At 35.8% G+C, this 18,057-nt stretch overlaps 1 protein-coding gene across 2 annotated transcripts in view; it reads right to left on the bottom strand.

Annotated features, from left to right (window-relative positions):
- not (ubiquitin carboxyl-terminal hydrolase nonstop) overlaps positions 1–18,057 on the bottom strand; it is a 231,675-nt gene that overhangs the window by 109,411 nt on the left and 104,207 nt on the right. The gene's annotated exons all lie outside the window — the stretch shown is intronic.

Genomic DNA, 18,057 nt, shown 5'->3' on the forward strand with positions numbered 1-18,057 from the left:
ATAACTACAGTAATGAACTTTAATGAAAGTACACATATAAACAAATATGTCAGTGTGTAGAAACAACAAGCAAATCAAAGAACAGGATCACAGGGTACATAAAACAATTAGTTTACCGATTAAAAACAGTTGCCATGAGCTAGAAATTAATATTAAAACTATTTTTGATGTTTACATTATTATTATTATTTTGATAATCTCCATGGAATCAACAGACTCATCATGGAAGGTGCACTCAACCAGCAACATGTCTATCATAATGAACTTTGAAGTTATTTACATCAGCTGCATTCACAATGCACTCCAACAATGCATTCCACTCGCCAACTCTCCATGCAAAAAATCTACACTTCACACACTTCTTCACCACATCTTTATATAACTTCCAGGGATGACCTCTTATTCTTCCCATCTTAACATCCACTCTTTTATAATTCCTTCTGTATTAATCTGGTAAAATCCCTTAACTAACTTGAAAGTCTGTCATATCTCCTCTTTTCCTCCTATTCACCAACCTCTGAAATCTCCATTCCCTCAAACGCTGTTCATAACCAACACTCTAGAATCCTGATATCACTTTGGTCATTTGTCCTTTGACCCTCTCTAGTCTAAGCATAATAGTCTATATGTAATCAACGCCTTATATAGAGGCACCACTACCTCCTAATTATCCCTACATGTCAATATACTTTTTATCATAGCAGCAATATGATGTGCAGCCTTTGCGACACTTGCAATGTGTCCTCAGAACTTCAGTCCATTGTCTACCATCACTCCAAGATCCTGAATCTGATCCGCTTCCTGAAGTATAGTTCCATCAATACAATACATAGTATTATATCTCTGTATCCCAAAGTGTAACACCTTCCATTTATATTTGTATAACTTTTTATAATATTTTATATAGCTGCAATCCCACTCATTGTCCAAGCTAAAAGTCTATTCAAATCTGTTTATAGATCTTATTTTTCCAGCTATATAACAAATTCAAAAAGCTTCACATCAGGAGTAAAATCATCATATAGTAAATTAACAGTGTCAGATAACAGTTTGGTCAGTTCCAGTTTGCCTGTTCTGAGGGACAAGAAACCCGAGTTTCTGGGAGAAAAAATCCTCTACCCCTCTATGAGACCGGCTAACTTGCCTTCAGTTGAAAAGCCCTGATAAAGGTTGTTCATGTTCTAGATGGGATTCGAACCCAGACCCAGGTCTTTCAAACCAAAGGGCATTGTCAAAACTGACTGAGCAACTGAGACTCCTGGAATGTTGGTAAATAGAAAAACAACGTCAGAGCTGACTAACATATCTGAATCTTGTATTTGAATATATCCTTGATTTCTTCAAGAAAATGTGTGGAATTCTTGATAAATGATCTGGATCATCCAATATGGACAGTTAATAAACATGAAAGAAATTTAATATTTCTATAAGTAGGAGAGTCAATACAATTCGCAATGGATCTCACTGGACAACCTTCTTTATTAATTTTTGGGAGACCATATAAATGACTAGCCCTTCCAAAATGGGTACATAACTTATAAAAAGTCTTTTGATCCCAGATAATAACTTCATCAAGGAGCTTATTTAATTGTTTAATCTGTGTTTTTGCAGAGTTATAACTAATTCCTTGATATACTGAGGTATCCTGCAAAATGCAGTCCATCTTCATCTTGTAGTCAACTTTATCCATTACCACTACAGCTTTTCCTCTATTAACATTTGAAATAGATAAATGGTTCTTTTGTTTTAATGAAAGAAGGGCACAGAGTTCAGTACTAGATATATTACAAGGAGGTAATTTGCTTATAAAGAGTAAAGCAGCAACTTTAACTTCAAAGATCAGATCTTATATTTGTCTTCTAAGACATTTTTTACTGTATAGATCTTTTTCCAGAATACTTGGCAAGCGTTCCATAATGGGACAGGAAAGGTGTCTGCTAACCTTTCCTCTCCCATTATGTTTAAGTTACCGTACCACCAGATTAGCTCTGATAACATATTCCTGAATGCTAACAATTGCAAGTTATTTCCTAATATCCTCATTTTTAATGTGATACTGCCACTAATGGTTCACTTCCCTAATCTTTCTCAGAACTCTCATATCTATGGTCTTTAGTCTTTGATCAAGTATTTTATTTCTAACCCAACTCTCCCATCCATAAATTAAAATTGGTTTGAATACTTTCTTGTATAGAGCTAGTTTAGTGTTTTGACTAATTTCTCTCTTAGTCCATATAAATTTATTCAGTTGACATCCTACCATACCAGTTTTGCTAATTCTATTGTCTACTGCACTTATTCAGAATACGGTTGACATTTTCAATGTTTCTGCCTATTTTAATTGTCTTTGTCTTTTTTTATTGCTGATTTTCATACCAAATCTATTACAACAGTTATTCAATTTAATCAGGGAATCTTTCAGACTTGAGCTGGATTTATTTAGAAGTACATCATCTGCATAAAGTAAAGAGCTAATATTAACATTGCCAATTTTGATATGAGATTTAATACTACTGTCCTTCATAATGTGATCCATATAAATAATAACAGTGAAGATGATGTACACTCTTCTCTCACACCTAAAGTAACATCAAACCATTTTCATGTACATCCCTCAATTCTAACTGCTGACTTGCAACTCAAATAGAGATAATGAGGTATTGCTCAATATAATGTCTCATCTACACCATATTACTGTAGCATTATGTACAGCTTTTCTCTTGGCACCTTGTCGTATGCCTTTTCAAGATCCATAAAACATAAATATAAATCCTTGTTATATGCCCAGATTTCTCAACTATTTGTCTTAAAGGGAAAATCTTATCCTGACAACTGCTATTTTGCCTGAATCGAGGTTGTTCTTCACCAATCTTCCCTTCCACAATTTTTCTTAGCCATTTCTTAAGCATACTTGCAAAAATCTTACCAGAAACACTCAGTAGGGAAATATCTCTGTAATTCTCACATTCAGTTTTATTTCCCTTTTTATAGATGGATACTATGACAGCTCTACTCCAATCATCCAGAATCTGACCTGGTTTTTCAGAAGTATGCAGTGCAGCAACTGTAAAACTTTTATACATCCATATTTGTGCATTTCTAATCAAATATCATTTACAAATATCATCAACATGTAGAATGGAGGCAAGAATTTGGAGAATTAAAGGTGAAAGAATCAGGTGTATCAAGTGTTGCTTGGGATAGTGTTAATAAGGCTGTAGGAATGGAGGACATATCAGCATGTATTTTTAAACAATGGGTAAAAGAGTTAACCATGCCCTTGACCTGTTTATTTAATGAAAGTCTAGTGGGGACAGTTCCTAAGGAGTGGAAAGAGGGTAAAATAATACCTATCTGCAAGCATGGTTCTAAGACAGAAGTTTCCAATTATAGACTGGTCTGTATATCTGCAGTTGTGATCAAAGTGTTGGAAAAATTGGTTACAAATAGAATACAGGATTGTGTTGATGGGCATAACATTCTCTATGATGGTCAGCTTGGGTTTGTGAAGGGCAGGTCTTGTTTTAGATATTTGTTTACATTTTATGATACAGTGACAAATGCACTGGATAAGGGAGACTCATATACAGTGATTTTATTGGACTTCACAAAGGCATTTGACAGATTACCACATGACAGCCTGGTGTTTAAGCTGCAGAAGATGGACTGAAGATTGGCTTTCTGAAAGATACCAACAAGTTGTGCATGATGGAGTAGTGTCTCAAAAGAGAAAGGTGACCAGTGAGTGAACAGGGTTCTGTTCTTGGGGCCCCCTACTGTTTAACTTATTTGTTAACGATATTTCATTGTGAATTGACTGGGGAGGATTTTCTAATGTTTGCTGATGATGCAAAGTTAGGTCAAATTATCAGGAGTATTGTCCAAGCTAAAAGTTTATTCAAATTTGTTTATAGATCTTATTTTTCCAGCTGAAAAATAAGATCTATAAACCTGTTTGAATATAACAAATTCAAAAAGCTTCACATCGATATTGTAGTTTCAATATTAATAAATGCAAGGTGTTACAATTTGTGGTACACAGACATAAGACTGTATACTGTATTAGTGGAGCTGTACTTTAGGAAGTGGACGAGATTTGGGATCTTGTTCCAAAGATCAAAGTTCCAAGAGAACATTACAAGTGTTGCAAATATTGTACATCATATTGTCACTAGGATAAAAAGTACATGTAGGGATAAGGAGGTGGGGATGCCTCTATGTAAGGCATTGGTCAGACCACTTATGTACTACTGTGCTCAAATTTGGTCACTTAGTTTTCACTGTCCTCCTTAATGGTATTGATCCATTGATCTCAAGAGCTATGCCAGCAGTAGCTAAGCCACTGGTAGGGCCTCCCTAGCTGGACAGGTTGAGAAGTAGGGGCCAGACTAAGAGAGAGAGATATCCTGGCCCTCCAAGGTTGAGGGTTTTGTGTAAGGCTGGTTTCCTTACCAAGTAAAAAATTTCTACAGCTTAGATGCTTGAAGTAGAAAATTCATCAGACTGAAACAAAGGAAAATGACCAAGGATAAAGGTAACCGATTAGGAATCTCAGAGATTTTAAAAGTAGCCATGTGGAATGTGCAAAGCATGACAACAAAGGAATTAGAATTAGTAAAACAACTAAAAACTAAATATATTAATATAGCTGTAATAATAGAAACAAAAAAGAAATCAAATAGATGGTATTACTATGCTATATAGTGGAGTTGACAACATATCAGAGCTCTAGTGGTGTGACCATTTTAATTGATAATAAATGGAAAAATGGAAAAAATGGAGTGCTTAAGGGTCAAAGCTGTATAACTGAGAGGAGACCTCCACATAGCCTTTAAAGGAATGCAGAGAACCGACCAGGGCTTCTGACCTAATGTTCAATCCTCACCTTCTTGTGGCGCACCCTGTTGGGTATCTACTTGGATAATGAACAAACGAGGATGGGCTGGCAATTTGGGATTTAGCTGACCAAATTGTATTCTTATAGGTTAAACCAAAATAAAAAATGATGATACAACATGACAAAATTTCATGCCGGCTGGGGCACCCGGTTAAACAAGGCCCCTGTTGTTTTCACCAGGGAACCAGGGCGAACAGCTAAAAGTCAGCTACTGGAACAAATCTGAAAACAAACTCCAACTCAACATCACCAGAGTTAAAGATCGGTACTATCAATGTAAGAAGCCTGAATGGCAAAGAAATGGAGCTAGCTGGGGAATTAGATAAGTACCAGATTGACATAATAGGGGTGATTGAAACAAAAAAGACAAAAACTGGTGAGATCTTTCTGAGCAATAAATACAAAATGTTATATTCAGGCAATGACAATCAAGGAAAAGAAGGAGTAGCCGTAGTATTCAACACAAAATATGAGGCTAATCTTCTTGAATGGCAGCCAGTCTCAAGTAGAATAATGTGGACAAATATGAGAATGGGGAACTAGACAGTGAGACTTGTTTGTGCCTATAGTCCCACAGAAGGTTCTACTAAGGTAGAAGTGGAGGAATTTTTTGAGGTTTTAGAAAAAGCAACTGACACAATGAAAAAGGAAAAGTTGGTCCTTGCTGGGGATCTAAATAGCAGAGTAGGAAATGATTGTGAGACATAAAAAAATATTTTGGGAAAATTTGGAGTAAAGAGCAAAGCTAATAATAATGGCAAATAACTGTTGGATTTCTGCTCTGGACATGGACTGGTTATTACTAACACCATGTTCCAACATAAAAATGTGCATAAATTCACATGGAGAGCAGAGGCTAGGAACAAGAAAAGTCTCACTGACTATGTTTAAAATTGAATTTCATATTGAAAAGAATGACATGTAAGAAAGTTTTAAAGCGAATAAAAGTTGAGCAGCTCTCAGATGTGAACTGTAGACTAAAATACACAAAGATTATTGAAGAAAAAATGAAAGAGTTTGAGAACAGGAATCAAACCGTGGAGATTCAGTGGAAAACTCTGAAGAAAACATTGATTTATTCTGCCAGAGAGGCATGTGGTGAAGTTGTCTGCAAGGATAAAAAAAATCAGAACTCCCTGATGGACACAGGAAGTTAAAGAGGCAGTGAAGGAAAAGAAGAAAGCATATCAAAAGTTCCTGTCAAATAAGTCAGCTTGTGCTCTTAGAGAATATAGAGACAAATGCAAGAATGCTAAACACTGTGTAAAACTAGTTAAACAAAAGTCATGGGAGGACTTTGGCAAGAACATAGAAAATAAATATCAAGACGGTGGCAAAATATTCTGAAGGCTGTTGAAGAAGCTTAGGAATGGAGCAAAGAGTGCTGTAAAAGGAGTTAGAGATGATAAAAGTGACATGAAAACAGTAGAAAAAGATATCCTTGAAGTATGGAGTAATTACTTTGAAAAACTGCTAAATGAAACAAGCAGTGATGACAGCACAGTGGTAAAAAACACTGACCAGGCATGCAGTCAGAAATACATATCCATACTTGAAGTAGAAAAAGCCATCAAAGACTTGAAATGTGGAAAGGCAGCAGGAGTAGATGATATTCGACCAGAAATGCTGAACTATGGTGGTATAAGAGTCTTACAGTGGCTGCACTGCATAAATCAGAAAGAATGGACAGAGGGACGAATTCCCGATGATTGGAGTAGAGCTCTCATAGTACCCATATATAAAAAGGGAAAAAAAACTCAATGTGAGAATTACAGAGTTATTTCCCTACTGAGTGTTCCTGGAAAGATCTATGCAAGTATACTTGAGAAACGGTTGAGAAGAATTGTGGAAGAAAAGATTGGTGAAGAACAAGCTGGATTCAGGCCAAATAGAGGCTGTCAGGATCAGATCTTCAATTTACGACAAATAGTGGAGAAAGCATGGGAATATAACAAAGATCTGTATTTTAAGTTTTGTCAATTTGGAAAAGGCATATGACAAGGTGCCAAGAGAGAAGCTATTCAATACGCTACAGTTATATGGTGTCAATGGGGCATTATATCAAGCAATACTTAGTCTTTATTTGAGTTGTAAGTCAGCAGTTAGAATTGAAGGAAGTACAGGAAGATGGTTTAATGTTAAATCTGGTGTGAGATAAGGATGTACATTATCCCCTCAGTTATTCATTATCTATATGGGTCACATTATGAAGGAAAGTGGTATTAAACATGATATCAAATTGGAGATGTTAATGTCAGCTCTTTGCTTTATGCGGATGATGTTATACTTCTAAATAAATCCACTACAAGTCTGCAATATTCTTCGACTAAATTGAATAGCTGTTGTAATAGATATGGTATGAAGGTCAGCAATAAAAAGACAAAGACAATGAAAATTGGCAGAATCATTGAAAATGTCAACTGTGTGGTGAATGGAGAACCTGTGGAACAAGTAAAACATTTCAGCTACTTAGGCACGATTTTTACTGAAGATGGTAAATTAAATATAGAAATAGACAACAGAATCAGCAAAGCTGGTATGGTGGGAAGTCAAATGAATAAATTCATATATTAAATAAAAGAGAAATTAGTCGGAAAACTAAATTAGCTGTATACAAGACAGTGTTCAAACCAGTTTTAACTTATGGATCTGAGAGCTGGGTCAGAAGTAAAACACTTGACCAAAGACTAGAGACCGCAGATATGAGAGTCCTGAGAAAGATTATAGGCGTGAACAGATGGCATCAATGGCAATATCATATTGAAAACGAGGATATTAGGAAAGAACTTAACATTGTCAGCATCCAGGAATGCGTTAGCAGAGCTAATCTCAGGTGGTATGGTCACTTAAACAGAATGGGCGAAGAAAGATTAGCAAAACAAGTGTTCTCTGCCAGGTTGCCAGGAAAAGGACCCAGAGGAAGACCAAGATATAGGTGAATTGATATGGTACAAAATGCCTTAAACAATAGAAATATAAGATCTGGTAATGTTGGAGTCTTGACAAGTAACAGACTGATTTGGAAAATGATTCTGCCAATTTTCATTGTCTTTGTCTTTTTATTGCTGACCTTCATACCATATCTATTACAGCAGCTATTCAATTTAGTCAAAGAATATTGCAGACTTGTAGTGGATTTATTTAGAAGTATAACATCATCCGCATAAAGCAAAGAGCTGACATTAACATCTCCAATTTTGATATCATGTTTAATACCACTTTCCTTCATAATGTGACCCATATAGATAATGTACATCCTTGTCTCACACCAGATTTAACATTAAACCATCTTCCTGTACTTCCTTCAATTCTAACTGCTGACTTACAACTCAAATAAAGACTAAGTATTGCTTGATATAATGCCCCATTGACACCATATAACTGCAGCGTATTGAATAGCTTCTCTCTTGGCACCTTGTCATATGCCTTTTCCAAATTGACAAAACTTAAAATACAGATCTTTGTTATATTCCCATGCTTTCTCCACTATTTGTCGTAAATTGAAGATCTGATCCTAGGAAGTTAGTAATGATGTAAATTTTTCATGTAGTACTATCATATCCTGTACACCCCTTGAGGGTACATGGCAGGAATTTGATGATGATGATGATGATAAATGGAAAAATAAAATACTAGAGTCCAATTTTGTAAACAATCGAATTATAACAGTTAAATTAAAAACAAATAGAAGCTGATTAAATGTCATAGGAGGATATGCTCCTGAAAAAAGCAGTAAAGAGGATTCCAAACAATTTTATGAGGAACTACGAAAACAGTTAAATAAATGTAATAAAAATGACTGTATTAATAGCAGGAGATCTCAATGCCAGAGTTTTGAAATGATCCAATCCTAAATGTCATAGGAAAATATGGAGAAATTTGCATGAATAACAATGGTCAAGAACTATTAGACTTCTGTACTTTCAATAGTTTTTAAATAACCAATACTTTTTTTCAAAAAAAGAATATAAATAAATATAACTGGAATGGCAGAGGAACAAGATCTGTAATGGATTATATCAATGCTAATCAGAAACTAGCTCCATGTGTGAGAGATGTACATGTTTACAGATGAAGTGAAATTTTTTCAGATCATTATTTAGTGGTCCAGTCTGTCTTAATGCTAACCTAAGCTATAACCTATAAAACAGATTACCTATGAAACAGAAATACCAGTAAAATGGAAAAAGGAAGTCATTAAATAAATTTAATGACTAGAAGCTGAAAAATACCAAAATAGAAAAATACTATTTATTATTTGAACACACAATTAGTTTCGTCTTCATCGAGTGCATAACATGAAAAGAGAAATACAAAAATATAAATTACAAGAGAAATAATAACTATAAATTAACTTGCAAATGTACCTGAGATTTGAAGCCAAAACTGGATAGCCAAAGACAATTAGATAGGTTATAGCTTAGGTTAGCATTAAGACAGACTGGACTGAGGACAATTTCTGTTGATTCCACAGTATTTCTCTCCAGTTCATCATTGAATCTAAAAATGTTTTCTGATTTGTTCTAGATCACTGGATGAATGACAGAATCTTCATGTTAGGGTGAGCATCAGAATTAAAAATGTGATTAGATAGTGTGCTGGCTCTAGTTCTGCCATATGTAATGTCTCTCAGATGTTCTTCTGTACTCAACTCAATGCATTTCATCTGACCAAAATAGAGAACATTGCAGTTACACCAAAGACGATAAACTCCTGGATATGTTAGGCTGTCATGTTTCAGTTTAGATATATCAAGTAAGGAATGGAGTTTGGAAAGAGGAGTAAAAGTGTGTATTTTAAATTTGAGACTTTTAGTTAACTCTGGTAAAACAGAGTTAATATATGGTAGAGATATAAAGCCTTTGACATTAGTACTATCTTCAGTATGGTCAGCATGTAAATTAAAAAGTAGCTTACAAACAGTCTGTTTAGGATAGCCGTTTTTCTGAACAATTGTAGGAAGGAAATGTAGTTCTCTTCTTCACTGAGGAGGGGCTTACAAGTTTACCCAATGTAGAAATGATGCCAAGCTTTTGAAATGGATAATGATGAGATTGCACATGGTGGTATGTGTGGATTTTCTATAAATAGAGATCTTCAGTATTTCTGACATATGAGTGAGTCTGACACAGGAATGGAAGAAAACCATCTCAACTTCCAATTCTGAGGTAAATTGTACTCTTGGGTGTTGATTGTTGAGATGGTTTAAGAACTCCTTGAAAGAATCTAGTCCATGATTCTGAATTAAGAAATCATCAGTATACCTTTTTCACAACTTTGGCTTCAGCAGGAAGGAATTTTTGGAAGTTTTTTTCCCACTTGGTTAGACTATAATAAATTTAGTTTAATCCTTTATCCAAGCGTAAGCAAACAAAGTTTGTGCCTTAAGTATCTTCAGGGCTGAGGCAAACTCGTGGTAAAGGTGAACCAAGCTCTCATCACTCCTTGTCTCAGTATCTCCCATAATGGAAAGCACATCTCCTTGTGGACACGTATAATGCTATGCATTAAGGGAAGGGCCACTACCCAGACCGGTTTCGACCTTTATTGAGGTCTCGTCAGTGGGAGCCAGACCCAGAAGTGGTGATACTAAGGCAGAAGCAATGGAGAAGTCATATTTATCTATACGAGTTGCCAAAAGGTGTACCACCTTACTATTAAATTACTCTGGATTTAGAGAAAGATGTTGGAAGGTTTTTTTTTTTTTTTTTTTCTAAGCTTGAGTCCACCTTTACCACAAGTTGCCACAGTCCTGAAGATACTTCAGGTGCAAACTTTGTTTGCTTACACTTGGATAAAGGATTAAACTAAATTTATTATAGTCTAACCAAGTGAAAAAAACTTCCAACATCTTTTTCTAAATCCAGATTAATTTAATAATAAGGTGGTAACACCTTTTGGCAACTCATATAGGTAAATATGACTTCTCCATTGCTTCTGCCTCAGTATCACCACTTCTGGGTCTGGCTTCCACTGACAAGACCTCAACAAAGGTCAAAACCAGTTGGAAGCTTAGGTGATGAATGGCAATGCAGTAGCCGATGAAGTTAACTGAGGCATGGCTGTTGCTGTTACCCCTCAGATGACATATAAGCAAATGAGTGGCTCTGCTCAGTGGTGGGGTGAGCCTGACACGGGGTAGAGCCAACGCTGAGAGTTCTCAGTGGCAGGGTGAGCCTGTTACTGAGAGGAACAATGCTGAGTTTTTGGAGTTTGACCTGTACTTGAACATTCAACAAAGGTCAAAACCAGTTGGAAGCTTGAGTGATGAATGACAATGCTGTAACCCATGAAGTTTTAACTGAGGCTTGGTTGTTGCTGTCACCCAGGTCCTGGGTGGTGGTGGTGGGTGTAATGAATGGCAATGCTGTAGGCCATGAAGTTAACTGAGGCATGGCTGTTGCTGTTACCCCTCGGATGAGATATAAGCGAATGAGCGGCTCTGCTCGGTGGTGGGTTGAGCCTTCCACGGTGTAGAGCCAACCGGTTTTGAGCGTTCTTCTTGGTGGTAGGGTGAACCTGTTACTGAGGGGAACAATGCTGAGTTTTTGGAGTTTGACCTGTACTTGAACATTCAATAAAGGTCGAAACCGGTCTGGGTAGCGGCCCTTCCCTTAATGCATAGCATTATACATGTCTGCAAGGAGATGTGCTTTGCATTATAGGAGATACTGAGACAAGGAGTGATGAGAGCTTGATCCATCTTTACCACGAGTTACCTCAGTCCTGAAGATACTTCAGGTGCAAACTTTGTTTGCTTACACTTGGATAAAGGATTAAACTAAATTTATTATAGAGAAGGAATTGCTTTTTTCTCAAAGCTTTCTAAATATAAATTTACATAGGGGATAATGGGTTGCCCAAGGCCAAACTGAAGTTTTGTTTATAAATAGTATTTTCAAAAAAGTAACTAGAATTTATAGCAAAACTGAAGCCTTTCAGATAAAATATTACATTCAGCAAGATATTCTGTCTAGCTGGATGTACTATTTTATAAGTAACATATAAATTTACTATGACCTAAAAATGGCAAGTTCATTTACTAGTTCATTTTGTAGAAATCTGTTCTGTTTTAGCAAACTTATGTGCTTTAACTAAAGACTATCTATGAAATCCCAAAGGTCTAAAAGAGGTTCACTAGCCAATTATGAATGATTAGACTTTTGTCTATTTCAGATAATTCTAGCCTAGTAGTAGTAGCAATTCTTTCCCACAGCAATGCAAACAGTTTTTTTTTGGTAAATCAAGGTTGAATTTCTTTGTCCTAAAATTATTTTTAACTCCTAAGAAACTTAGGTATAATATCACTGTCTCTGCACCTTTAAAGGAAAGTTTTAAAGCCTGTTTAGAAATCTGTATGAAAGTTTTCAAGTTTGCACACAACACAAAACGAACAGATGACCCACAATAAGTATGCATAACAGACAAGCTTCTATAGTTAGAAATGTCCACGGTATTATTTCCAGTATAAACCACAAAATATTAAGAAAAAAATAGTTCATTCAACAATAAACATGCCAGCAAAGGTTGGTCAATTGGTAGTCTCTGCTACTAAGGGCTCACATGAAAAGTTAAGTAAGCCTGAGCACGGTTAGTAGTTGGAAGGGGTTCAATGCTGTTGGCACTCTGCTAAGGACTGGTCATTCTCATAGGGTTAACTTCAGCCTGTAAACTGACGTATGTCAGGCCTCTGTGCCCTCGGGACACGTGGGGATTATAACATTTTCCTGTACATCCCTCGAGGGTATATATTAGGAATTTGATGATGATGATTCAACGATAAACATGTCCCATAGGTACAATGATATTTTAAAGGAAATTCATTTTAGCTAACTATCTACTAAAATGAAATAATTTATTAGTCCACACAAGTTTACTATAAGTGAAAGTCAATAGCATGTGTACGTGCAGACAGACAGGACACCCAAGAGAGATTTATATGAAAGAACATATTAAAGATGTAGAGAAAACATACCTGGCATAGCTTTTCACACTATTATTGAAAAGCATCAGATACTTTGGCAACTCACAAGAATATCACAGAGTGAATTCAACAGCTATGTTTGCAAATTCAAAGTAGCTGCTAAAATGACAAGTTGTCCAACACAATGCAACAAAAATCATGGCCTTATTTTAAGCCAACTATGATCAGCATACATAAAAGACCTACAAAACTGAGACTAGATTATGGTATACATTACATAGTGAAGCTCAATATGAGTTGTGTTTAAAATCTCAGCATGTGTACCATCAATTTAACAATTCCATATAAGGTAATTTATGTTATAGAAATTGATTTTTTTTTTTTTTTTTTTTTTTTTTTTTAATGTTGGGTCCCATACACAGGAGGTTGGTTGGCCAACCTATAGTACATTAGTACCGTGTATGGGTAGTGGGTTGGGAAAGGAATTGGGATCTATTAATCAAAGTGTTTTTTTCAAATTAAATTCCTAGTGAAGAGTGCAATACAGCACAGGCTTGTTGATTAAACAAATTTTACTTAGTGTTTTCTTCTTGTGGTTCTATCTAGTTCATACTACCATTGCCACATATGGCAAGAGAAATGAGCAGTTAATCAGAATTCTCAAAATCCTATGAAATGGAAAGAATAATCCTTAATCTAAAAAATGAACTTCATTAAAAATTCATTACAAAAATTAATACGGTGTTTATACACACACTTTGTCAAAATGAGTATCGGGACACCACTGCATTTCAGAGCAACTTAAATTGCACACACCAGGTGATCAGGATCTTTCTTCAACCCTGATCATACTTTCCATCTTTCTAGGCATACTCTCTACAAGTTTGTGATATGAATCAAATGTTCTGAGGATCATTCCTCCTTCAGTATATCCATCAGTCCAAATAACATAGCTGTCACAATGGTCAGACCCATGCCTAGCATTACACTTTATCCCAAAGGTATTGTATTGGAATGAAGTGTAATGTTATGTAGAAAGAGACATGAATCTTTCTGTAACACAACTATGTAGAAAGCATTGCATTATCCAAAAGTGTTGAATATCCATCAACATTCATCCTTCCAGGCACCACAAAAGGTCCAAATCCATACCTAGAGAAACAAGCTCCAGACCATTACATCTCCACTACTAATTTTATAGTTGGGATGATGCATTCAAGCATTATCCCACTTTATTTCAACTACGTTACTTTATAACACCATATGAGAAAAATAAACCAGATAATTTATTAAACTGCTGATATTTAGCTGGATTTCAAATCAGTATCCTCTGAGTGCAAAAGCATTTGTCACAAATACTACAATCAAATAATTGTGGAAATTAAGATTCAATAAATGATTAAACGTTACTTGTGTTCTGTGACAAATGCTTTTGTGCTATGAGGATGCAAGATGACAGTCTAAAGGTTCAGCACAATATCTGCTCACTCAGTTAATAAATTACCTAATCCTACTAAAATAAATTATAATACAAACAACAGTTAAACAAGTCAAGCTTTGCTACACAACTGTACTGATCAGAAAAGCAGAAGATCAAAAAATTGGAAGCACACGTGTGGTGTGTGTGTGTGTGGAAAAGGAGTCTTTTCTCCAAATTTAGACTTGGAAGGTATGCTAACATAAAGAAATAATTATCTCTATTGATGATATCCATATGCTATTCATCTATTAGTAATTTCAGTTTTCTGTAAAATAAATGAACTATTTTAATCATTTATTAAAATTATTAAAAATAGTTCATTGAAAAATGCTGATCCAATACTCATTTTCAAATTAGTAAATAATAATAAATGGTTTCTCAAAGTTTTTTGAAGTGAAAATGACAGTGTAGACGTGCACATAATACAACTTGCTGCTGTTGTTTATCAGTTATGATTTTTGTTCATAATTCTTTGACAACACATTAAAAATTATTTCAAAATAACATTACTTGTAAAGTTTTCTATTAGAAGGGAAAACAAAAATTAACTGCCAAAAATCTAGTTTAACATATCCTTATATAAATATTTTATATAAAATTTAGGTATCTGTTTTAAAAAAATTATTATTATTATACATGAGCATCTCCATGGAGTCCCCAAAGACTCATCGTGAGAAGCTCACACCAACTATTATTCAGAGAATGCCCATCATACTTCTAAAACTAGTTCACTCACAATTACCTCTGGCAATCCATTCTACTCACTTATCAAATAAAAATAAAATAAAATAAAAAGTTCTTACATCCTTACTAACCACACTTTTATACAACATCCAGAGGTGAATCTCTTGTTCTCTCCTATCCAGTCATATTTCTTTAGCATGCATTCTATAAAATTTCTTTAGTGCGTGTGTGTGTGTGCATATTGTATCCCCTCTTTATTGCCAACTTCATTGCCCACAAACCTTCAGTCTATCATCACAAAGGGGCACTTCACAAACCAGTTACCAGTTCTGATTGTATAAAACCTTATGAGAAATAATAACTTCCTTATCACTGCAAGCCAGCATGTTTCTTAGCATCCAAGTAACCCTTGGAGCTGTTCTATCGATTGCTATAATCTTCTGAACAACAACTTTCTACCATTATCCCTAAGTTCTTAGTCTCATAATTTTTTTTGCACTGCAGTTCCATCTATTTAATACACAGCCTGCATTTTATCATCAGTGTAAAGCTATGCATCAAAGTGCATAACTTTATACTTTAACACACTGAATTGGCAGCCATTATCCTTTACTTACACTGTCAGTCTATTCAAATCATCCTGCAGGATCTCTACAGCAGTTTTATTAACTGTTGCGTTCTCTCTAACTCCCCAGTTTAGTATCATCAGCAAAACTGGATATTTTCCTCTTGAATCATTCCCTAATATTCTTAATATAGCAACTGAACACTAGCACCTCTATCACAGAACCCAGGGCATATCACTAGTCACTGGACTTCTCACTGATAACTCTACCATAAACTAATCTTTGATATCTGTCCACTTAGCCACTCTCTTATCAATATCACCAATTTCATGTCCATTACCATTTGCTTCAAATTATGTAATACAATTCCATGTAGCATTCTATCAAATGAATTGATCTAGCAATATTTTTATGTAGCTATTTCTCTTATCCACCATAACTGTCACTTTACTGTAGAAAATGGGTAAATTACCAAAACATGATTTACTCCACTTTCACAAAACTGTTGTCCCCAAAGAGTACCATATTTCTATCCACCCTTTGTCCTTAAATAACATTTCTAATACTTTAACTGCCACTCCTGAGATGATGGTACATAATTTGCTACCTCTGTCAGGAAGCCTTCTATCATGGTATTTTAGTATTTTAATACTAAACAGATGATGCAGCTTTACATGAAGATTTTAGTAAATTGTATGAGAGGGCAACAGCATGTAACTATCAGTTCAGCACGTCAAAATGTAAGGCTCTGAAATTTGATAGGCAACAATGGGATACAAAATACACAGCTTGGAAAGAAGTTAAGAGACATGCCCCTATGGATAAAATGCACTGTGCCATGTAACAAACCATGTGTTTTTGTAGCTGGTATAAATTGAAGGAATATAATGCTCCCAAGTCAGTGCAACTGTATCTGGGTGAAATGGCTGTGAGAAGTGATGACCTGATGGAGTTGGAAAGAGGCTATGATATAGGATGCCATTTTGCAGGCCTATCTATTTGGCAAATTAAGTCATTCCAGGTAGTCAACTGCAAGTGCTACCCACAGCAGTGGATAGCACTTGCAGTTGATAGCACCCCTATCAGTGAGTGCTAACCACACTCACCAAATGTGATCATGGGGTGCTATGAAGGATAATACATAAAAAACACCATTCATTGGCTGACACGTTGAATGCAAAGTTCTTGGCAATGACTGGAACACAAATCTGCACAAAAACAGGATCAAAAACATTTAGAACTGAAGGTCACAACACAGGTTTCCATGGTAGGACCACAATATGCAAGCCCCACATTACCCGAACCAACATGCAGAATCATCTTCAGTGGCAAAGAGCATGTACAGTGGGACTCTTTCAGCAAGACAATGCATCGTATCATAAGGTTGATGCTATAACCATGTAGTTTGTGGTCACCACACTTACTGGCCACCACCAAGCCTTGCTCTCAACCAAATTAAACATCTGCAGGATGAACTAGAGCATTGGATGAGGTCAAGGGATGTCCACCCCACAATCACATCCCACATCCAGGACCTCAATTACATGCCTACAGAAAGAACAGTCCAAAATTCCAATCCATCGCTGTCATACACTTGTGGAAAGTATGCTCCATAGGACTGCTGCAGTCATCGCAGTGAAAGGAGGTTCTATATCTTATTAAGGTGGCCGCTATGGCATTAATTGATTTTTTCCAAACGGTGTATACACTTATTGGGAAAATTTTGGAGAAAGGTGGGAAGACAAGAGACCTCAAAGTAGTGATAGTGGACAAAGATCCGAAGTTCAGAGGTCACACTGCACTGGTTGATGTGAAGTCATCGCATCAAATTATAGCAATGATGCAAAGGACATTAATGTGTAGAAAGAGAGATTCTGGTTCTATTGAATAAGGCCTTGATCAGGCATCATATGGATTATTGTGCAGTGATATGATACTATGGGTTTCATGATGATAATTATACTGGAAAGGGTCCAGAGAAGACTGACTAAGTGGTAACTGGTCTTCGAGATATGAAGACAGAGTGAAGAAATGCAGTTTGCAAAGCTTGGTGAACAGGACGAAGAGAAGGTTATGACTGAGATATTTAAGTTGGTAAAGGGATGTTACTGGGTTAATGTGGAAGAAATTTTTCATAGAATGGAGAAGGGGAGGATTGAAACAAGATTAGGATATTCCAGGAAGATGTATAAGGGGAATGTGACTGAGCTGCTAGTGTTCAGTTGCTATATTAAGAATATTAGGGAATGATTCAAGAGGAAAATATCCAGTTTTGCTGCTGATACTAAACTGGGGAGTTAGAGAAAGCAACAGTTAATAAAACTACTGTAGAGATCCTGCAGGATGATTTGAATAGACTAACAGTGTAAGTAAAGGATAATGGCTGCCAATTCAGTGTGTTCAAGTATAAAGTTATGCACTTTGATGCAAAGTGCCAGGAAGATGTATAAGGGGAGTGTGAACAGGATCATGAAGATCCATTTCTTTGCATAGTGAGTAGAATGGA

Source organism: Typopeltis vanoorti, chromosome 21 (assembly GCF_054136105.1).
Source record: "Typopeltis vanoorti isolate ZY-2024b chromosome 21, IOZ_Tvanoo_1.0, whole genome shotgun sequence".
Taxonomy (NCBI): Eukaryota; Metazoa; Arthropoda; class Arachnida; order Uropygi; family Thelyphonidae; genus Typopeltis; species Typopeltis vanoorti.